We start from the raw sequence: 23,925 nt of genomic DNA, 5'->3' as shown, positions 1-23,925 counted from the left end.
TTTCCCTGATGACTTCCCATCCTTCAAGGTGGCTGATCTGCAGGTATTGTCTCAAAAAGTGTCATTACCTGGTCACTTGACTGGTTCAACGGGAGATCAATGTTGAAATTCTGGGCTATTTCAGTGGCCAGTGGCAATTACTTAATTGATTTTAGTCTGACTAGGAGCCTAGTCAAAGAGTAAAGACTTCTTTTTGTTGAATAATAAATTATATTGTCAGTGCGTGATAAAGATGTGTGGTCAAGCTCACTGCTGGTACCAGATGATGCAATCCTTAGGAAGGTTAGGTCTTGAAGTGACAGATGAAGTTATCTGAAGTAGAGAAGTGTGGTCTGTTTTTTGGGTTTTTTTTGTTTTTTTTTTTTTTTTTTGCTTGGGAGAACAAGGTAAAGCATCCCCCAGGTGCCTGGAGGCTTTGCAGTAGTGTTTTCCAAAGAGTCTAAGACACGTTATTAACAAGTTGTGCATCTTGCTGTGTTGAGAAGTTAATGTTAGCTGAAGTGTTACTAGTTTCTTCAGAACTGTTTCTCTCTGAAAGCGTGCAAATTTGCAGTACTATTTGATAGCTCTCAGAAATTAGGAATGTAATGATAACAGATAAATCAAAACTTTAAATTTGGCTTATGGCTTTCTTTAATGCACCATGTGTCTTCTGCATTTCATAGAATCATAGAGTCATATAATGGTTTGGGTTGGAAGAGACCTTAAAGATGATCTAGTTCCAACTCCCTGCCATGCGCAGGGACAAGTTCCAGTAGACCAGGTTGCTCAAAGCCTCATCCAGCCTGGCCATGAAAATTCCAAGGAGCTTGTAGAATTGCTGGAAGACAGTTCAGAAGACAGATTGGCAAAAACATACTTTTGAGGTTCAAGGATCTCAGTTTGGTTCATCAAATGGAAAATTTGACCGAATGGTTATTTGACCTTTGTGCAAGTTTCTAATGCATGTGGAAAAGATGCTCTAGTGCAGTAATGTCTTTGGCAAAAGAGGTTGTGGACTTTTTAACACAACCAGTACTTTTCTAAAAGATATATTTTATTTCCTTTGAGGAGAGAATTTCCATGACTTGCACATATAAAGGTTAGGTTGGGTGACCATGGCCTTCTGGCCAAGCCTGAAACTGGTGGGATCGTCTTTCTTTGTTTTTATTGGCAAACATGGTATCTGCAAATGTTAAAAAGAAAAATCTGCCATTGCCTTGTAACTAGTAGATACTACAGCCAGGCCTTAAAAACAAAACAAAACATTAAGTGTTAAGACTATGTTCTCCATCACGAGTGTAAACCAAACAATTATCAGTAGTATCTTCTGTGTGAATTTTGGAACTCTGGTTAGATAAATACTAGAACTGAGGTAGATACATTATCATCCTCTTCTTAAAAGAACTTTGAGTGTTTTTAAGTCTGAGCTTGTGTACATATTAAATGTAAATAGTATAGAACAGGAATAGAAGGTAATGTAACTGTGGTAAGATGCCTGAATATCAAGCCTTCATTTTTTTTATACTGCTGAAACCTAACTGCCCTTTCCAAGGCATGGCTGTTGTTGCATTTTGATACTTAAGAGACAAGCTACATACACTGAAGAAGGAAGATTGTTTGGTACAGTTAGTAAGGCCAGGAAAATACCATTAATGGTCCCCTATCCTGTTCATGGGGACCTATTCATGACACAGGACATGATGTTTTCTTCGAGTATATTCATCGTGGATCACAGGCGAGTTAGCTTGATATCAATTGATGGAGAATCTGATAATAATGTTATTCCTATGGGTAAACTAATTATTGCAAAAATATAATTTAATTTTAATTTTAAATTTATTCAATAAGAATTTCTTTTTGGCCTGCTGAAATTTATTTATTCTCTCCCTCAGTAGCTACTTACAGATTGCTGTTCAGTCACCTTTCCCAGTAGCCAGCAAAGAGGTAGTAACTTGTCTCTAGTTTAACTAGGTGGTGGTTCTCTTGTTCGTACATTGAAAATGATAGTTCTAAAGACAGCATCTCACTGGGGATTTATGTTCAGTAAGGTTTAGGGTTCATCTTAGAGAAACAACTAAGGTTGACGTTTTTTTCCAGGATGTCCTTTAATTCTTTATTAATTAAATTCAGTGTCAGAGATTTCATTATTTTACCTAGGATTGGTGTAAGGATGGCTGAACAGTAGTTCCACAAAGAATTCCATGCTACACTTAAGATTCTTTCTCTTCTGAAACTTCTGTCATAATCAAAGAACTATGCAAAGTTAATATTACCAAGCTAGGTATCATAATTTAATATACTTAGAACTCTTAAAGCCAAATTAGCTTGCCTGTTGATTTAAGAATTTGAGCTGCATGATTTCTTTTATTCTAGCTTTTGTTTTCCATTGCTCGTATCATTAGGAAAGCATCATCTCTGCGGCTGACATTTTTCAGGCTTGTCTTCTCTAAAAAATGTGTGGGTTTGTTTTTTTTTTATTATTTGGATGAAGTCTTGGCTGTTTTCAAGCATGAATAAAATGAATAAATGTTTTCCTATTCTAGAGGTTCCTGACTTTTTAGTGCAATTTTAAATGTAAATAGGCAAAATATGGAAATAGTTGGGATAGAATAAATATTTTTAAGAGGATGTAACTCTTCTTGATAAGTGCTTTTTTAATGGTAAAAATGTGAGTTCACACTTTACCACACATAAGCAAGAGCTAGACAGATTAAAGAGCAATGCCCTGAGAAAACTCAAAATATGGTTGCTGGTAAGGAAGGACTAAATGAGGTTTTTTTTTCTTATTATGTCCTCAGTCGCTCAGTTCTCATTCTAGCAATGCTTGATGCTTTTATCAATAATCCTAGTTGGAAAAAAATCCTAGGTTAAGGGTGCAGATGATACGCTTATTGGAGAGTACTAAAAAAAGGACTGGTTACTTTTAGAGAAACAATCTGGATTGCCTGATTTAAATGGCCACAGTCCAGCAAAATATACATTAATACATCCAGTATGAAATAAGACATCTGGGAGGAACAAATGTAGATTATACCTTAAAGACAGAAAAACTCTGTCTTGGAAACAGACACAGAGAAAGCATCATGCAATCTTAACAAAATATCATAGCTGAAATGCTATTTCTGGTTCATGTGTACACACATAAGTTGAGAAATTTTGTGTGTAGCACTGGTTTAAAATTAAAAACCAAACTTCCCCAAAACCCCACAACACAGGACTTCTAGAATACTGTGCCCAGTTCTGATGGTGAAAGTCTGAGAAGGGAGGGGAAATAAAAAAATTGAAGGAAAGGTACAAAAATGAACAAGGACTGGCTTGAACAGTAAAGTAAGCAAGGCTCCTAGAAATAAGTCATCTTTCTGAAGCAGGAGTTGTATCCAAATGAGAATAGGAAAGAGCATTAACTTTGGCAAGTGAAGTATAAACTGTAATGAGGTAGGCCAAAAAAATGTTGAGGAACAACTTTATAAAGGCATTAAAAAAAAAAAAAAAAAGCTTTTTTGTCTTACTGTCAAAAGCAGAAAGCGTGCCAGAGATCCCGATGCGCTCAAAAGGCATTAAAAAAAAAAAAAAGCTTTTTGTCTTACTGTCAAAAGCAGAAAGCTTGCCAGAGATCCCGATGCGCTGATAGATGATCATAGTATTACATGTGAGCTAAGGGAAGGTAAAGCCGTAGCAGAGAAGTTATTTGCATTGCTGTTCACTGCAGAACAGTTCCCACGTGGAGCCTTCCTTGCTGGGGGACAGGCTGGGGGAAGCTGACAGAGGGTTGACATTTTGGAGCAAATGGGCACAATGAATTGCTCGGGAAAGTTCTCGCTTTGTGAAGAACTCAGTGGTGAAGTTGCCGAGTTACACACGGTTGTGTATAATCATTGCTTAAATCGGCCTTAGAATGGAAGGATGAAAAGCTGTAAACGTGTCAGGCTTCTCAAGAGGGGCCCATGGAGTGTTTGGGAAACTGGAAAGTAGTAGTGAGCCTGGTTTCTGTATTAGGCACTTCAGCAGAAACTGTAAAAAAAGAATAGGACTCGTGTTCGTTCACCAGAATAAAGACAATGATAGAGAGGAGTCAAGTTGTCTTCTGCAGCAGGAAATCCTGCCCTGTAAATCTGCTCATGTTGTTTGAATGACTGGATGAGCATTTGGTAAAGATGATTTAACTGATAAAATATGTCTGGATTTCTTTAAAAAGAACCAAACCAAAACAAAAAAAACCACCACCAACCAAACACTTGGTGTTTCAAAGACTTTTGGGGAATTAAGCTGGTGTCATCTTGTAGGGGTTAGGTAGTGACTAGGTAAAGACTGCAAACTGTATGGAAAAAAATAAGAAGGCTGGACAATACAGGGTTGTTACTGGAGAACATGTGCTGGGATCTCTGCTGTTCCAAGCCCTCATAAGCTGCCTGGAACGGAGGATGAATAATAAAGCACTGACACATTTTTCCAGGTAGCAAGACCAAAAGCTGACTGTGAGGAATGTCAGAGGGGTCTCACAGTGCTAAGGGATGGGGCAACAAAATAGGAGGCCAAATTCAGTTCTGATCGATGTAAGGTAGCATTTGTTGAGAAGGTTGATCTGACAGCATATGCCTGATGATGGACTTAGTTATGCCTTGCAAATGAGGAAAGAGAACTTGAAATTACTGTGAGTTATTGACCGGTGATGGTTAAAACACGGTGGACATACTAGGAGATAAATGCAGAAAACCCCATAATATGCAATGATGCTGTATAAATACCCCTTGTGCCTCTATCTTCAGCAACACATCAATTCTCTTCAATGATTTTTGAAACATCTAGAAGAATTAGGTATGTTTAGTGATAATAAAGACTAAACAAAAACGTGGAGCTATTTCCATGCTCAGAAAGACTGAACAGACTTAGACTTTCCAGTTTGAGATAGAGGAAGCAGCGGGTATTCACAAATATGTGTAACATAGTGAATGGCATGGAGAAGATGTTCAGGTGATTGCTTCTCTCAGATTAAGATTCAGAGATATTAATTGTAAATATTGTGCACAAAGTTTAAAATAAACAAAGGGAAGTGCTATTTCATGCTATTTGCAGTCACAGCTTTCTGAGAATGAGTTCCATAGTGGGCAAAAGATTAAAAAAAAAAAAATAAAAAGATTGTCAGGTTCTATTGACTGTAAGGATTCAGAAACAGGCATGGAAATCTCTAAGTTACAGGAGGCTGGAACCTAAATGGATATTGAGGGCAGAGTGTAGCTTTATATATTCCCTGGTTCTTAGGCTTTTTACTGAAATACTGGCCAGTGGACACAGACAGAAAGTACTGGGCAAAATCGACATTTGGTCTAATCCATTGGGGCCATGCCTATGTTATTGTTTTGTTTGGTTCTGTGTTTTTTTTCATTTGGTCTAATCCATTGGGGCCATGCCTGTGTTATTGTTTTGTTTGGTTCTGGGTTTTTTAATTATTATGCCTTAAAGGCGGACTGGCATAGCTTCAGAAAACATGCTGTAATCTGAATCAAGACAGGGGCTGTCCACCAAGAGAAGTGGATGCATGATCTCAGCACTGCAGCTCAGCGTAGGAGCTGGATAGCTGGGCTGCATCTGCTGCGCGCTGCAAATGAAGGAGTTATCTAACTTTTCACTTTCCAGGACAGTACGATTCCGCCTCTTACAAATCTTCCACCAGTAGATAATGACGATAATGACTCAGAGTGCCTGAAGTAAGGTTTCGGAATGATACAAAGAAAATGACAAGCATCATTGGTAAAATGGCATCAGTAGGTCAGTGAATTAGACTACTATGTTCAGTGAATTGGGATATTTTTAGTAGGTCTGAGGTCACCTACAAGTCTGGAGCTAACGCTTTGACCTTTTTGTAGAAGGCACAGACTTTTGTTTGCAGTGGTAGCACTGCAGTCTCCTGCGTGTCTGGCCTTACTGTGGAAACGATGCTGCCTGTGTACAGTTCTTTCTATGCCCTGTTCTTTATCAAATGAGAAAGGAGACCTCTGCCCACAGTTTGTGGCTGACATGCCAGCCTCGGACAGTTCAGCTACTGACAATTTTCCAACCACAAATTCTTGTAAATTGGCAGCAAATTCTAGGAATTAGAGGAGGCGGTAAATACAGAGGGCATGTCTGCAGCCTGCAGACTTGTGAATCTGAGTTTCGTAAGAGAACATGGGAAAGAAGGATTTAAAGAAAGATAAAGAGTAATTGAGAGGATTTCAGAATAAGGGGGAAAGGGGAAGTGCAATATACAACAAATTACAGGTGTTGTGACAAAAATAGTGAATTCAACATTTGTGATTCAGATATATAAGACTATTTTTAGCACCAAGGATCATAAACATCTCTTTCTAGTCAATTGGTGCTAAGAAATAGTCTTATATGAATAACAAACTTCTTTAAGTCAGTTCAGAAACAAAATCAGTTTGGTTTGTTTGATTATTCTGGTGCAAACTTTCCATCAATCAGCAATTGGCATTTTCTTCACAGTTGTCTGGTTTAGGTTTTTTTTGCTTATTTTTCAATACCGCAGCCTGCCCTCCACTATGAGGAAAACCAGCTCTCCTGTAAACTCTTCTGGGTTTTCTGCTGAATTGTTTCTTTGTACATAAAGTTTAAAATTTTTTAAGCTTTCATGTCAGCAGGGAATGGATGACATGGATTTATGCCAGCCATAGAAATTTCAGTGGCTTTCTCTCAAGCCATTCTTCTGTGTTTTTTATGTTTAGTGCCTCCTTGATATTGTAGGTCATAGATAGCCTCCTGTGCGTTTCTTCACTTCCAGAGGCCAGTTGTGTGTAGCTGGGACAGCTCCAGAGTGTACAGGGTAGACTCCTATCTCCTTGTCACCAGAGCTTGGCAAAAATTTATTTGCCATTGCTGACTTACAGGTATAGTTTATGCAGCTTTTGTACTTTAGGAAGAAAAACATTCTTACATGCATTCTTACATGCAATGGGGGACAGGGGCTTCAGGTGGAACTGCAGCTTTAGCAAGGGCTTTAGTAGGGGTCAGGATGATTTAAAAATGTGGTCCCCTCCTCCCGAATACTTCCCCATTCATTTCCATATCCCCTTCCAGGAAGATGTACTTCTTACAATAAGCACACAAGAGCATCTTTCCATTCCACACTTTCCTGCTTTGTTATTTAGGTATTCAGAAAAAATATTTTTAAAAGAGAATTTTTAACCCTCTGCTTAGAACTGACTTTATTCATGTTTGGCTGTCTGGTGCCTCATGAATTGCTGCCGTACCCAGCATGGGTTTGTACTGAAGTGACAGGGCCTGCGCTCCCTGCTTAGAGACTGTCAGTGCAGGTGACGGCTGCTTCCTTTTTGATTAACTATTTAAGGAGTGCAGAGGAAGCCGAAGGATGGCAGCTTCCTGTGGTTTGTGAGAACTCACTGCAGAAATAGGCTGGATAATTAGTTTGCCACTGAGGATTGCAATGGGAATTTGAAACTATTCCAGCTGCATATTTTGCAGTCTCTTCAGGTGCAGTGGGTAGTATCTCTTTTTAAGATATCTGAAATTGTACATATATGCTGAATTAGTTATTGATAGTAATGGGGTTTTGGTCTTCTAAATATATGTATAATGTACGTCTCATTTTGAAATACACTGCAGTGGTTCATTTTGTAAACAGGAACTGTGAAAGCGGCTTGTTTCCAGTGAAAGAGTGGACACTCCTCGAGGCTCCCACTGAAGTCAGGGTCCCCATGTCCCAGACACTGCTGTGAGAAAGGCTTTCTACTTTCCTTCAAAACCAGATTACTCCTTGTCTAGGAACAGGGAGTACTCAAACCCCTGTCCATTGTTTAAGTCATTTGCTCCGTGCTTGTGTGTTCAGGAATAGCGTACGATGATGGCCGAGATTGTTACAGAGCTCAGCTACATTCCGTGTCGCAGTAACTGCTGTAATCACAGCTTTGCAAGGAAATCTGTACACCCCAAAAGAGTGTTTGGGGGTGCCAGAGTGCTGACCTGGAGTGTTTATCACAACTTCCCTCAGATCCTGTAGCTTGCTTATTCTGCCTGTCCCCACAGCAAAGACGAAGGAAATATTTGTTGTTGTACTGTTGAGGTTTGAATTTGCAGGGACAAGTTGATGCAGGTATATCTTCTCCTGGGCAGTACATCATTAGCTTCCCTCAGTTCCTTAGTTAACTCTGGCTAAAGGAAATCAGGACTTGCAGGAGGGGAAAGGAAGGATGAAAGAGGAATTGACAGTGCCCCGGTCAGTTAAGCTATTGACATGTCCCATTTCTCCAGGCTCCAAGCTGTTCAGTGCCTGGCTCATGCCAGGGGCATCGGAGCATGCTGCTGCTCACGTTTACCTCCTGTCACCTCCTTACTCTGTGTTTTGTAGAACCCAGGCTAAATAAACATGTGAGCCAAAACATGCGCACTGTGACGCTCCTTAATTCACTCCTGGGGTCTGGGCAGCACCTCCCCATCCAGAGCTCCGTGGCTTTTCCAGTAATACATCTTCCCCTGCAGTCAGCTGCTGACCCACTGGCACTGCTGGCAAAGGGAGCATTTTGCATGGCTTTACCTTTCTTTCCTTGTGATTTTTATGAAGTAGTGCCTTTTTTGTCTCTTATATACTGGTTCTGGAGTGAAGAATTTCTCACTCCAGAGAGAAATTAGTGTGTTGGGTACTATATACAATTTGAAGGCACTTACAAAGAGGATGATTTTAAAAAATATATCTTGATGTAGATTTTGAGTGACAGAGTTGGGTTGGGGTACACAACAGGTATAGTTCCTGTGTTTATTGTCCTGTGCTCATTTGAGAGACTTAAATCTCTCCCACTTCTGCCTAAAGGTGAAAAGTATGTTATCTCAAAATATTTAGTCACAGCTGGCTGTACTTGAGTGAACATACAGCACAGTCTGTTAGGAGACATTTGTGTTTAATGTTCAAATGAGGATTGTTGTCTGAGCTGTGGTTGCTATTTATAACTGGGACAATTGGATTGGCCTTCAGAGCACCCTGACTGCCTCAGCCCCTTCCCCCTGCCTTGTCTGCAGGCTGAAGCTGGGATTAGGAGGCAACATTTGATAACTCACGTTCAGAGTGTTGCAAACCTGTGGTATCAAAGTGGTGATAACCAAAGCTCCGTTTAACGTGTGGTTGAAGAACTAATTTCTTCGTGACAGATTTCCTGCATTCTTTTTTTTGTAGAGAGCAATGAGGGGGAATGTAATTCCAGAGCTGAGCAGATGAAACTGTACACAGAACTTCCCTGCTGGCTCTTAAATTCATTGCACCGATTAACCAGCTGGAGCTTGTACTTCAAAACAAACTTTAGTGGTGACACCTCATTTCTTCACTTCTGGCAGCCTCTGAAGATGTGCATGCTGCTGCAGTCACATGGAAATAGATGTGGCATAATCTAAGAGGAGATTCCAAAAACCAGAACCCAGAAACCACACACTCACACACACACTCACACTCTCGGGTTCTGTGTTTCTGTGTCTGCATCGCCTTTTCTCCATGGCACAGTTAGCTTCAGGAGTTCATGCTGCCTCTTGTGCTGCCCCATTACCTGAGCTAGCATGACTGCCTGCGGACAGTGCAATAAACTGGGTAAGTAAAATAATCCTTATGTCCAAACATAAATTTTCCCTCCCTCATCCATCTACTTGGTTTGGGCAAGATTATTTTTGATCCAGATCAGTTCACTGATCCAGTTTATGGAATTACTAAATCATTAGCAAACCCTGCCAAGAGTGCAGTTTGGGAATTAAGAGCTAAGGTGATGGATCTGCCAATATGCCGTAAGCCAGCCTGGGCACCAGGACAGAGGTATGGGGAGCTGTTGCCCAGGAGGTAGGGATCTGGTTTCACCTTCAGTTCATGCAGGTTGTTCTCTATATCCCATGTTGACTTTTTAACTTTTACAAGAACATGCAAAGTAGTACATGCAGTTCCTTTGTGCCGATCATGACATCTACATCAGAGACATTTTTGGAGCTGAAATCTTTCATGCTTAACTTCTCGAGTTTTAAAAAAACAGTATGTGAAACCATGTGATGTGCAGGCTTTGTGCCTGAAAAGTTTGTCTTCAGATTCCTGTTCGTGACTTCTGAATTAAGTGAGACTGTTAGATGAAAGCTGGAATACGGGCACATGGACTTTACTGAGCGTGTGCTTTTCTGGCTTCGAAAAAGGTGCAGAGCATATGCGCTCTTGCTTCAGTATGAGTACACTGCATCTTATGTCAGAGTGGGAACAGGACAGATATTTTTGGTTTGTTTTGCATTTTTTTTTAATTTTCTAGTATACTACAGTTATTTCTAAATTGTGACCCTCAACAAAGGGACAGCTTTGCAAATGTACAAATAAATAACTGTATTTGCGTGAGCGTGATGATTGTAATAGAAACAATAAACTTAATCACTGCCACCAAATAAGCTTATTTTATTGTGCATGTGCGTTTGGGCTCTGTAGCTGCATCCCATCTGCTCTAAAGCTATACCAATAAGAATGTTTAACTTTCAGGAAGAATCTTGCAGCAAAGATTGCTTGAGGATCTAAATGCATTTGAGTGAATGAAAATATCAGTGAGCGTGAAATGAAACGAATGAAAAATATCAGTGAGCATGAAAGTTACGCAGTGTAATATCACTGTGGTTTTGATATGTATGTCTTACCTTCTTTGCCTCAAATCCCCCTAAGAAAATGGGTTTTGGGTATCTCTCTTTTTATTAAAACTCTGATTTTGACTCTCTGACGATTCATCTTTATTGGTTCAGCCCAGCATTGCCTCAGAGCCCCCAAAAGTTCCCTGGTTATCTCTGAGGCTCTGTCACCAGTGTTCTCCTCTTGCCATAGAAAGCATGCAACTTCCCTCAGAGTTTTCTGAATTGTGTTCAACAGTGGATAATTGTTCCTACTGAACTCCCTACTGGTGGTTTTCATCAAGGTTCCTATCTTTGGGTATATTTCAAGTCAATTTATTTTTCTCTTCTACCTTTCGCTCCTCCTCTCTTACTGTCACACTTTGTTCTATTATTGAAACATTGCAGGAGTGTCAGCGCATGCAGACACTGTCACTGAGCCAATGTATGTTGGCTAAGAATATGGATGAAAAGCAAGTCTGATAATTTATGCAAGATTATTAGTCCAAATTAGAAATAGTCTGGGGGAACCCTCCAACTTTACATTAGGCAAATTAAGGTAAAATTGGAAAGATAAAAAATTCTCTTTGTAGCAAAATGAAAAGTCACTTGAGAACGTTATTCAGATAATATTGTGGAAGCTCTGACTCCCCTGCAGCATGATCAGCATAAGCTCCTTTGGCAATTATTTTCTTGATACCTTTTACTATAATTCTGAGCTAACTATGCAGCAAAATAAAATCCATAAATTAATTGCTAAATAGTATAGAAGCAATGCTGTAACTGTTGTAATAGCGTCAAGGATCACAGGAGCTTGGTGAAGTTTTTCATTGGCTCTTGCTCACTGGTTCAGCCCAACCCAAATCACTTGTAATGCTGGAAACCAAGGCAAGAGCGTTACCCCATACTGCAGTGAACCTGACTGCAATGGGATGGCATATTTCGCTAGTATTGCTCAATACGTTTTTAAATTCTGCTTCTATTTTGCTAAATTCTGAAAATCTGTGCAATCAGAAAAAAAGTTATTTCCTTTTCGTGTAATCTGCCATACATTTAAGAATGATCACGTCTTTTTATCTCCTGAAGCACTTTGAGTCATTCATTTACTTGCACAGGAACTCTCTGCATGTGAGTCAGGGCTGTAGCTCACTCCAGTGTCGTGCTGGTAAACCAGAAAAACTGTGTCCAGCTCTCTTAAGAGAAGTGTTTCATTGTGATCTTCCTGAAAATCACTGCATCTGCCATGCTAATTTGTTATTCTTCCAAGCTTAAACAACTGATGTAAGCTTCAGATTTGCATACATTTCAAATAACACATATTGTACTGTTCTTGGAAAAAAGGGGGGGAAAAACTATTTTAGAGGTTTATATGGTTTCCCCTTTCTAAATTGATATTTGTGTCACACCAATTTTAGCATGTTTCCAATTTGTTTATCAGCAGTGCCAGCCTAGATTCATATTTACACGAGGGCATACCTAGGAACAGATGTAGAATTGCACTGCTGAAAGTGATGTCAGTGTGATAAAGAGATTCCTGAGAAATTAATTAATTTTTCTAGTAATTAAACAGATTATAGTATCCGTGACCTTCTGTGGGGTCTCAGAGAGCCTGAAACCAGAAGAATATATAAAATACGCCACTGCATAAAACCACAATGCTTTACCTATTGTCCTCCTAAACAAAAAGATGTGTGTGTGCATCTGCTGTTACTTTGGGCCTGCCTCTGTTATAGAATCTCTGCTGTCTTTAATAGAAGGTGATGTATGAGCCACCAGAAGTCTTAGTTTCTGGACTCGGATTTTTTTTTCTTTTTTTATTACAGAAAGTTTACTCTGAGCACAAAGACTGGCCCATGGATGAGCTGTTCCAAATATAAACAGCTCCCATGAATGCTTCAGGAAAGGTGCAATAGTGTTAAGTAACCCAAAAATGACAAGCAAAGGAAAGCTGTTTGGGACCCAGTGGCTTTCGCTGTCCCTGCAGCTGCCATGGGGGTCTGTGATGTGCTGTCCTGGGCTGGCTGGGCACTGCTGGCCCCAAACCTGCAGCACAAGGAGGTCCGCAGGACAGCAGCTGGTGTGGTGGGAGGGTCTCCGGCTCCATTTTGGAAAGAAAACACCAACTTTGGAATGGTCTCAGGGATGTTCAAAGCCACCACACATGCTTCACCAGGCAGTGAATTAGGGATAAGCAGCACAGCATACATCTGTTCTGCAAGTTTTGTTTGTCTTGTAAGAATTTATTTGTAAATGTGTAACCTGATGGAGGGCTAGGTGTTTAAAGCTACGGTATACAGCTCCAGGCAGTCTTAACGTAACCTGTGGCAAAACAGGCAACTCCTTAGAGGCAGTGCTGGCCAGCTCTTTTTGCTTTTGATTTATTTCTTAAACAGTGTCTGTGGAGTTTAGGCATCTGCAAACGAAGATGCTGGTCCCAAGGCTCTGATTAAACACACCAGCACGCAGTCCGTTGTTGCTGGACTTGTTCCTCCTGCTCTTGGAATGGTTGGGAAAGGAGGTCCAGAATTTGAAGGCAGAAAATTATACTTACAGTTCCTTGTTTAAGCAAAGAGAAGTAAAATAAGAAAACCACAAACTTTCTCTGGTTTTTCCCTTCTTGGGAATTTTAGTCAGCACATATACCAGGCATTTCTCCTTTGGACAGATCTGATCTCCTGGGTAATAATAACTATTTATGGAACAACAGGATACCAAACAGTTTATAAACACTAGACTTGTTTATTTCTGTTCTGTGGCTGCTCATTTCACATAGGGCTTTCCTCATCTGACAAGGGTAAAGAAACTTGGCACAGAGTAGACACATCTGTAAAGAAGTAGTTGGCCTTGCTCTGCCATGCTGTCCTGGCAGACATCTGTCCTGCTCAGCCAGCAAAATTTTCCACCTGTGCTCAGTAAGGAAGGTATTTTAGTAGGAAAGTAGTAGTCTCGTATTTTCTAAGAGAAAAGGAGGAACTGTTCTGCTTCACTCCTCCCAGGTCTGGCGTGTGCTGCTCATGGGGAATGTGGGTTTGAAGTGCCAATCTCTGTCTCTTCTCTGAAAAGCAGATTCATCATTCTTCAGGACTGCATTATTAGGATTTGCTGTAACTGGGGGACTCCTAAACCATATCCAGACAGGAAATGAGAGGAAATAGGGCTAACAGTTTGAGTATTGTGTTTTGGTTTTTTTCTCTTTGTATTAATAGGACTTGATTTCCAGTGTTTTACCATCTCTTGTGGGCTGTTGGACAGAAAACACAGAGGGGAAGCAGTAATTCATTCTGCATAATTAGCTGCCAGACATTGTACCCTCTGAGAAGGAGGGAACAGGGATGGTTCCAGGCTGTCCAGAAGGAAGAGGAGAGAAATCCTGTGAAACAAACCATGTCTGGAGCTTTCCAAGATAAAGAATAATTCACTTAGAAATTCAGAGCTGTGTGAGATTTGCTGTGCTGGCTGTTGCACATTCTGTCTCCATCTGAACCATGGCCATGTGATGATGAACCACTAAGATGTTTTGACAGATGCCAGTCAGAGGGATGCTTTTGACAGAATTTTTGTAATGATTAATGTCACTCTAAGCAGTTGTTTATGTTTCAACCTGTTTGTTTTCATTCATCTCTTATTTGTTTCCCTTTTGCAGCAGTGCCCAGCTTACCATAATGAGATTCAGGAAACTGAAATCAGTCTCAATTAGTGAGGCTACTGTAAATATTTTCACTGACAGAACTGTCTTTATTCAGTTAAGATCTCAAAATATTTGAATGTTGTTTTATGGTAAACAGTTAGAAGATCCAGTAATTCAAATAAAGTGATGCCAGGAGGGCAGTTTATTCTGAGATAATCCTGTCTTTAGCTAATCTAAAGAAATTGTGCTCTCTGATAACCCCAATAAATGACAGAGGAGAGGTGAGAAGCATGAGAGGAATGGAAGAGGAAAAGGTTCCTGCACACAAAATAATTTATTACTAGATCTAACTTTATTTAACAAAGTTGTGTAGTTTCTCTAGACATGCACAAGGTATTGGTGCCCGCAGTTGCTAAACTGAGTAATGATCTGTGTTGCCTGTATCTGGAAAGTGTGAAGCAGCCATTGCTGAGGAGACCACCTTCTGCCTTGGTAGGGGAGATGACCCATAAGTATCCAAGACATCTGGCCTAGGAAGAGCCCTCAACGGCTTGTTTGCAGTGACCACTCTGCAGCTGTTAAAGAGTAAAAAATTAAGTGGGAAAATCAGTGTTAAGTACTGAGGCACTTAATGGTTTTTTAGAGTTATAGGAATCTCTCACTTCTATAAGTTATTTTTTTGGCATGGCACTGACTTTCAGCTGCTACTGGGTTTTCTTCCTAATACCTAAGACCTGACGTGTCAGCCCATCTGAAAAGTTAGGCACGCAAGAGTGCAAGTTTCCGAAGTTGTTCCAGTTTACAGATGTTGAGAGGGTTTGTCTGCTAGATTTTATTTTGGTTTGGGGATTTTTTTGCAGATTACAAGGCACCTTCTGCTTGTCTGACCACAAAACAAAATTTTTTTAAAAAAAAAGCAACCCGATTTCTCTAGCAAATCACAGTTTAAACTCTTGATCAGTAGCTTGGAAATAGCTACAAAACAAAAGCATAAATTAAACAAATGCAAACTTCTGGATATACCTGGCATTGATCTCTTAGTTTCATCAGCTGCTAGAAGATTTTGGAGGCTTGTCTTGACTGTGGAAGCCAAGTGTCAACTCTACAACACTCTGACTCCATAATGCTGCTTTTCGCAGTGGTCCTGGGGAGGAAGATGCTTGTTCCCTGTCTCCACCTTCCAGGGTTTGCTCCATGCCGCAGCCCTGGGCTGGTTTCTCTCTCATGCAAGATGATCACTTCCCTCCCTCCCTCCTGTTTGTCCTCAGAGCTCTCCTCCTGGCTCCATCTGCCTTTCCGTGTGGATGGAACGCACAGATTGTGTAGGACGTGGCCCTCTTTTACCCCTCTTGGGCTGCACCTCTGTTTACTTTTTTTATAAATAAAATAGTAACCTTTGTTGTTCACAGTATTTTTAAGTTTTCCACAGCACTTGGTAAATCCTGGGTCAGAAGTGTGTTTAGTGTGCGTTGTCCTAGTCACACTGTTTCCTAGCTGGGCTTAGCTGTCTGACTGTCCAGAGCACAGGAATGGTACAGATGAGAACCGGAGACAGGTCTCCTCAAGTTTTGGGGGGAGTTCTGGATCTCCAGCTATCCCCATTTTGAAACAACTGATTCTAAATAGCACGTGCCTACCCAAACCTTAGGTCTAAAACAATGTAAGAGGGCAGAAAAAAACTGAAAGTTACTTCCAGTCTTGATTGACCTCCCTAGAAGTTGAAGATGGTGAGACTGAGTGTATTAGAAGGTAAAGTAACTGAATCGTGGGTATGTGGTTTTCATGTTTAAATTTGAGTACAGGCATTTTAGAGGAGTCCTGGTGAAAACATCCTGGAGAGGATTATGTTGTGAGGTGTAGATTAGAGTTACGTTTTATGTTTGTTTATTCATGTGCGTGTTCTATATTTCTACCTTTGTACCTGAAAACTTGACTTTATATATAATGTTTGATAAATTTTCACTTTAAAACTTCTGTAGTTTTAGGAAGCAAGGAGGGACGGGATGGAACGGGCAGCATATAAGACTAAGAGAGTGTGCATTGGTGGTCCAGCAGGTTCTTGCTCTCAGGGGCATTTTAAGGGGCCAAGGGAGGCGGTACATGGCTGATGTGTAGCGCGCCAGTGCAGAGCTCTCCTTGCAGGCCCTGGAAACCCTCTGTTACCTCTGGTAGGTACAACCTGGGGACTTCCAGTAAGGGTCGCTCAGGAAAAGACCCTGCAGTTCACATCACCCCTGTCGCATGACAGCCACCTTCACTCTGCTGAAGCGAAATGAGCTAATTTGTTTCCCAGCAGACTAATTGCTCATGGTTTATTATAGAGGCTATTTGGTGCCCTGTTCTGAAGACTGTTTGTTCCGGACAGCATGTTTTAGAATATGTTTGTATGTGCTTGCAAATTTTTCAGGTTTTTTTTTTTTTTTTAAAGGTCACCTTGGGTTTAGGAAAGTTTAAAGAGCTGCAACAGCTAAATAGATACAAGAAATTCAAACAAATCCTGAAGGTGGTTGGACTGTGGAATTCTTTTCAGCTTTTCAGTCTGAACTTCCTTAAATTTGCCAAATTACTGAACTGACTCATTTACATCTGTATTCTAAGGCCTTCCTGGCTTTATTGCCTACAGCTGCTTTAGAACTTTCCAGGTTTTCTTAAATTACAGTATTTCATTAAAGTTATCCTCGTACTGTTGCCTTAGTTTCTTCATACTGCATCATGGCGTTCTGACCTAAATGTGTTTCTCAAATTCTGGAGCTAAAATAACTACTGCCATTGTGTAGTTTCCTCTGCTTGTGAGATTTTTCTTGCCTTTCCCTTGTCTGTCTAAATGAATGACAGACGTTTTTGCATGGGCTGGTCAGTGGTTTTATGCTGTGTAGCACAATAGGACCTCAGCTTTGGTCCTCAGGCTCTGCAGTGATTAACGTTGTGAGTAGCATTCCTAGAGGCTACTGGGTTATTCTGCTGGCAAAGGATTATTCTCCCCTTTCTGGGCTGAGTCTTTCTGCCTGTTTTGCAGTTCCACATGCAGTCCTCTCTTGGTTACCTGCAGGCTTACGAGTGACTGCCTTATCTATCCTTTTCCTCCCATGGTAAAATCTTCTATTTGTCCTGTAGACCACCACGTCTCCCACTCTGCTGTGATTCTCTAGTGTGATACTGCAAGTGTGAAAACACTTCACAACTCATTGTGATGAACCACTGTTCATGATTTCTGTTACTCTCTGGCTCTGAACCTGTAGGAACTGTTTGGCAGCTGGATGATAATGATCTTACTTTAACATTTGATGTGGTGCCATGTTTTTTGCGTTTGGAATGTACATTGGAAACAGCAGAAATGAGTTTTGGCTGAAACTTCAGTGCAATCTTGCAGGCAGTAAATAACAAAGACTTTAACAGGAAAAGAGAACCCAAACACTTTGTGTTCTGGGTTGGCTTGTATGAATCAGCAAGTCCTACATCTGTGTTGCTAAATAACAAGACCCGATTGCTAAATGTAGCCCAAATAGTATACCCATGTAGAGGCATAGCCCATGGGATTCTGCTCCAAAATTGATCTACAAACAACATCAAGCTGCCTCCTCTTCACATAGCTGAGCCCTGAGTGGAGACTTTCTCTTTTTAGTATTATTACAGTAATGTGCTTCTTTTTCCTCTTGTTTACGCTTGTATTGCTCCTCTTAGTCTCTTGTAAAACTGCTGTTAAGTTCATCCTCCTCATTTGTCATACTTTCAGTGACAAGATCTGCCTCCTTTCACTGACTCTCTCTTTTCCACTCTATTAAATTCAGGCTTATTTGCCTCTGCAGGACTCTGCGGACAGTTACTGCCAACCACTTAACTATTAGCTGAGTTAAATGTAAAATCTTTTTCTTTCCAAGCAAATCTGGGAACATTCTGACCACTCATACAAGCTGTTTGCAAGTCTCTAGTGGATTTAATTGCAAACATAAATTATTAGATGATACTTTCCTGTAAAACATTCAGAATTATGTAATCCTTGTATCTGGGTACCTGAGACTAGGGAGAAAAACAAGACGAGGCAGAAGAGAGCTCATCTGTCTGGCAGAAGGAAAATAAACTCTATTCAAATTGCATACTCTTTCTCTGCCAGATGTTGCCACAAACTACCCTGCAAGTTTGAATGTGGTAAGTTTGAGCAACAGGTTATACAGTGCATAGACTAAGCATGAGATGGTGGAGATGAACCTGCCTTTGGAAGGAGGAGGAGCTCATCTGTGGCTCTTGTGCCAGAGCTCGTAGGCCTCCTGGGTAGCTTTGTTCTCTCTGACATGGCTTTACTGCTTTGGGACCGAGCTCTTACCTCAGCATGCCATGCCACTGTGCGTGCGTGCCAGGTTATCTTGGCAGTAGCTTGAGGTCCTTGCACAACTTTGTGTTACATAATGTGGATGTGCTGTAAGGTCCCTGACCTCAAGGTAGGTTAGACCAACCATCGGTTTTTATGTTGTATTTCTCAGTTGCGATCATTAATCGGAGGGAGGTGGAGTCTATCTAATGCATCCTGAAAGACAACTCTGTGCATTGCAGAAGAGTAAAACCACATTTTATTAAGGAATAATGGAAATGCACAATGAGGGAAATGATTGACCATGGTACTAATATAATAGAGGCTATAAATGTTAAGGATCAGCCTCATGGGAAATTCCTAAATGTCAAATCCTTTGCTGTCTTTCCTATTTCTTCTTACAATTTTCATTTACAGATGCTCTGAATTATGCTGATGAGGAGGGAAGAGAAGCTCTTATTTTGTTGTCTTTCAACTTGCAGACAACTGGCAAAGCATTTTGGCCACAAGGAAAGAGAAGGGGTTTTCTTCTTGCCTGTGTCAGTTGAGCATAGTTTTTTTTTTAGTCCTCCAGTTTGGAACTAGGCAGAAAATGAACTAGTAATGGGAGTTCTTGTAAGGTGCTCGTTTAGTGTGGTTTTCCAGTGTTTTCTGCAGTGCTTGTTTGTACCATCTGAGTTGAATTTTACAACTCTCAATTTACTGTCTTGGTTTGCCTACAGTGAGGGGGTAATTAAAAAAAAGAAAAAGGCCAGTAGTTATGTCTGTGGTTTGCTATCTGGAAGACTGAAGGGGAAGCTAGAACAATTCCATTACAAGCATTGAGAGCTCTGCCTGCTAGGACTTGTGCCACAGAAAAGTATAGATTTCTTTTCATTTCTTTCTAAAGGAGCACATCTCCTGCAAGTGCTGTAAAACATAGTTATAGAAGAAGGAAGCCAGCTGAGGTACCACAGAAATACTCGAAGTGTGCATGTCACACTCTTGCAAGCACTAGGAATTATGTACGAAAATAAGCATTAGCACCGCGATGTGGAAGCAGTCCGTATATTGTGTAGTGGACGTTCAACAGTCCATTAGTTCTTCTGGTGACATTTCAGTAATGTCTAAGGTGCTTATTAAAAGTGCATCCATTATGGATTATGCTTCAAAAAGGGACAGTTGTGTGCGTGGATCCCCAGCTACAATGCAATATTGTTAGTTTATAAAATTTATTTTAAAAGAGCAAGAAGAATGTGCCCGATGAAGCCATAACTCAATAATTCTTAGCGACATGCATGATGCTTTATACTGCTGTAGCATAAATGTGCTAAGAAAAAATGCATAGAAAATATTTTTACAAGCTGACTGGTTTCTTTTGCGATCAGTGTAAAATCTTGACTTTAAATCAACATTGACAAAGTTTAGTCTATATCCATGTTTCACGTATCTCAAAGTCTGTTTTTTTTTAGCTATATGTGCTACAGAGCTGTAAGAGCTGAATGCATTCAATACCTGTGGAATCCAGGCCAAAGTTTTTTAGACTTATTTGGCTTAAATTTAGAAAACTAAACTCTGGATATTCTATTTTGAAAATATTGACTTCAATCACTGATAGTTACTAAAGCACAAAATTTCACATGGAGATGGAAAAGCGTACATCATGCTGCCTGTCCCTTCAAATGATGTAATGGGGTAGTGGTTGAACCATTCTGATACAACTTAACACAAAATCATTTCTAAGTCAGTCTTGTCATAGGACTATTCAAGAGAAAATAGTGTGAGAAAATTATAGATGGCTTAAGAATAAATTTTAACAGACTCAGTGCCTGCTTCACAAGCAGGCAAAGGATTAACTTCAGTTTTTCTTCCTCCTTCATTCAGGTGGGGAAAGATAACGAGGTAAGGGCTAAGCAGAATAAGGTGTTTCCAGAAGAAGATACCAGGGCCTGCTTTGGGATGGCTGCTGGGAAGCAGGAGGGGGAAAGCTCTGGATGAATGGCAGTTCCATGCCTTATGAATTACAGGAGCAGCAGCGGTTCATGGGTTTGACAGCCTTTGCAACATCACTGAGACATGGTGTTTGTGTTGTCAGGAACCTTGGCATCATCACAAGGGCTCTGCATGGGAATGTTGCAGTCCTAAGTGAGCTACCAACTTTTTGGATGTCCATAGGCTCTTTCACTCCTGAGAGGCTCTGGCCTTTAAGGCATTTTTGGACCCTGGCTTTGATAGTGCTGCTAGATAAGAAAACCTGCCATCTATCTGCCAGTGGTACCCAAGTGCTGGCTGGTATTTATTTTCTCCAGTCTCTTGCTTTATACCTTTTGTCAGATCAGTTGGCTCAATGCTGAAATGAAAATGAAACTTCAGATCAGATAAACTCAAGTCCCTACTGCTTCCATGGTGTGTTTGGATTCAAGAAATGTCCTGCTTTGTGCTGGACAAGATGGCTCATGGGAACAAATTATGAAACCACATCACATGTCTGAGCTGCATAAGTAACCATTTTCTGGCATCTCTGCTAATCTCTACATGTTTTGTAAGGTTATTGGGAGCTACAACTAATAGAGGAATTGACAGATTATTGAATTATTAATTCGACTTGAGGACAAAAGTGAAGCATCTTCCATGTTTATACTTATTATTAGCTTTCCCTGTGCAGTTGCACAGTTTCTGTAGTTTGTCAGAGGACTGTGCTGAGGAACAGCTTAAAAAAACCCACAACACATTAGGGAGGAGTTGTTGTCACTTTTACTGTCAGTTTCCTTTACAACAAAACATAACATTTTGCAGTGATGCCATAATGCGCACACTTGCTGGCTTTGCTGGGCTTTCTTGTTCTTTTAATCTCTGCTCTGGCGCTGTCCTTTCACCCTTGCCTGCAGCAGCACTGCTGGCTGAATTGTAGGCTCAAGTCTCCTGATACAGTTCCCAGTTATGTCACAGAGCTCTGATGTTAACTTATCGGTCCTACTGCTTCACTGTGAAGGTGTTAAATGGTCTGGGTAGACATTAGGCATTTGCTGCATACTTAGATTTTTGATTAAACTGCAAATATTGAGACTCACACTTCCCCATTTTGGCTAATTAATTAATTTTTCCTCTTCAGTATCAACTGAAAGGAGAAGTTATTTGCTTTCCTTATATCTGTTCTGCAGGAGGCATTCAATTTATATGGGCACCCTCAGTTCAGAGGAGCCTAGGGTTTACACTTGAACACATGCCTTGATTGGTCAAATTATCCTTCTGTATTTTATGCCAGATAAATATGCCTATAGGCAATGGGATGACATTAAAGCTACACATTTCAAGTTTTGATGAATGTCAAATTTAAGTTGTGATTTCCAGAGGGCAAAATCTTGTAGTCATATGCATTAATCCAGTTTTCACAGGCTCTCTCTGGCCAAGCATTGGGTTAGTGGAATAGCTACTGGTATTGATCAAATTAAATGCCTTTTTTCTATTTTGTAATCTTATCACTTTATTAGGCAGATTGAGGTTAGCGGGAATGACAGCATTTGTATAAAATGGAGCTTTAGCAGACCCTTGTTTCTGAGATTTGACCTGGATAGGAATTAAGCTCTTGCAGCTTTAATGTTCCTTGCTCCCTAGGGAGAAGTATCACAGAACCAGTGACTAGCTGAGGTGGGCAGGGACCTCTGGAGATGTTCTAGTCCAACCCCCATGCTCAAACCAATGTCACCTGAGACAGGTTGCTCAGGTCTATGTTCAGCTGGGTTTGAATACCTGCACAGATGGAGACTCCACAACCTCTCTGGCCAACCTAGTCCAGTGTTTGACGACCGTTGCAGTAAAAGATGTTTTTATTCTTTTGAATGAAATTTCTTGTATTTCAGGCTTTTCCTATTGCCTCTTGTCTGGCACATTGGGCACCACGGAGCAGGGTCTCTGCCTTCTTGGCTGCCCCCATCAGGTGTTTATGCACATTGATTAGAGCCCCTGATGCTCAAGGCTAAACAATCCCAGCTCTGTCCGCCTCTCCTCATACGGCAGATGCTCCAATCCCTTAAATCATCTTTGTTCGCTGAACTTGCTTTGTAATAATTTAAAAAGAACCCCACTGATCAAGAGGTAGAGTACCATGGAAGCTATCAGTAAACCTCGTTGGAGGGCTGCTTCTTCATGCTTCTGTGAATAGTAGCAGCATGTATTTTTTGAAAGTTAGTTTAAGTAGAGGCATTTTGCTTTCATTTGTACAGACAGGAAGGAGGTGGAGGATAGGCTGTATCCGATTCAAGCCTTAGCTCTTCCCTGTGTTGTGGGTTTGTAAATCTGCCCTCCTATATTTTTGCTTTCAAGCCCCATACACTTAGGAACCAAACAAAACAGTAAAATCTCTCTGAAGGAGTGTCTCTGGTCTCTCTCATTGCTAAACTAATGAGTGCTAAATCACCCGTCCTGGACTGTGTACATCTAGGAATTTTAAAGAGGCTTAAGAATGTAATGATTGAGCTGCTAACCAAAATGTGCAATCTCTCATTAAAATCAGCCTTTCAGCTGCAGAAATGGAAGGAGCAAATATATTACCTAAACTTGCAAAGGGACTTGAGAAACCATAACACAATGAACTTGCTTACTGGGAAAACGCCTTCAAAGGAGTATTAAAAATAGACTTCCAAACATTGAGATGACCATGGTATGACACAGACCAGCACAACTCCTGTAATTGAAAGTACATGCACTATGTACATAGTGGCTCAAATCTCACAATTTATTGCCCCTTTTTCTTCTGTGACCTCCTGTTGCATCACTTACATCATCTCATTTGCTTTCCTTATATTCCTTTATATCCACTTATTTCCATCCATTGACAGGTGTTTCCCTGTCCTCATTTTGCTTGCTGCTTTATTCTTTTGCTTCTCTGTCTACCTGGCTTGCCCCACACACCCCCCCAGTGTACTCCTGTTCCTAACCCTGGCAACTGCCAGAACTCTGGGACATATCCTGTGTTACAAATGGATTCTCCCTTCCTTCAGTTTTGTACTTGTCCTAGTGAAATTGCTCTGACCACCTCTGTGGCCACAGCTTTTTGTTTGTGACTTGCCTTCAAACGCTCTTCACTCTTTGTTGCAACACAGTCTCACTTCTCCCTCCTCCAAATGAGAGAGAACGACAATACTCAGCACAACCTTTTTGCCTCTTTTCCCCCAGCTTGCTTTCTCTCCCTCTCCTACATCTTTCTTCTCACTTCTTGTCAGGTCCTTTCCTGAAATTTCTGCTCTTCTGCTTGCTTGCTTGCTCGCTCCCTTACCGTACTTGGGGATCTGAAGAGTTTACCTGCACCTCAGACAATACCTGTCTTTTATCCCATTACACTAGTGATTGCCCTCCTGCCTTCATCTCTGTGCTGTAAGATAAACGCTCCAGTCATGTCCTCGGACGTTGT

At 40.7% G+C, this 23,925-nt stretch overlaps 1 protein-coding gene across 1 annotated transcript in view; it reads left to right on the top strand.

Moving 5' to 3' along the window:
- The window catches only part of ST3GAL3 (ST3 beta-galactoside alpha-2,3-sialyltransferase 3), a gene marked incomplete at its 5' end in the record, with an annotated part of 112,277 nt that overhangs the window by 162 nt on the left and 88,190 nt on the right, over positions 1 to 23,925 (top strand). The window lies entirely within an intron of this gene.

Source organism: Pterocles gutturalis, unplaced genomic scaffold, assembly GCF_000699245.1.
Source record: "Pterocles gutturalis isolate BGI_N339 unplaced genomic scaffold, ASM69924v1 scaffold14234, whole genome shotgun sequence".
Classification (NCBI taxonomy): domain Eukaryota; kingdom Metazoa; phylum Chordata; class Aves; order Pterocliformes; family Pteroclidae; genus Pterocles; species Pterocles gutturalis.
Note: the sequence above shows the minus strand (reverse complement) of the source record. Positions and strands in the feature narration are given on the sequence as shown.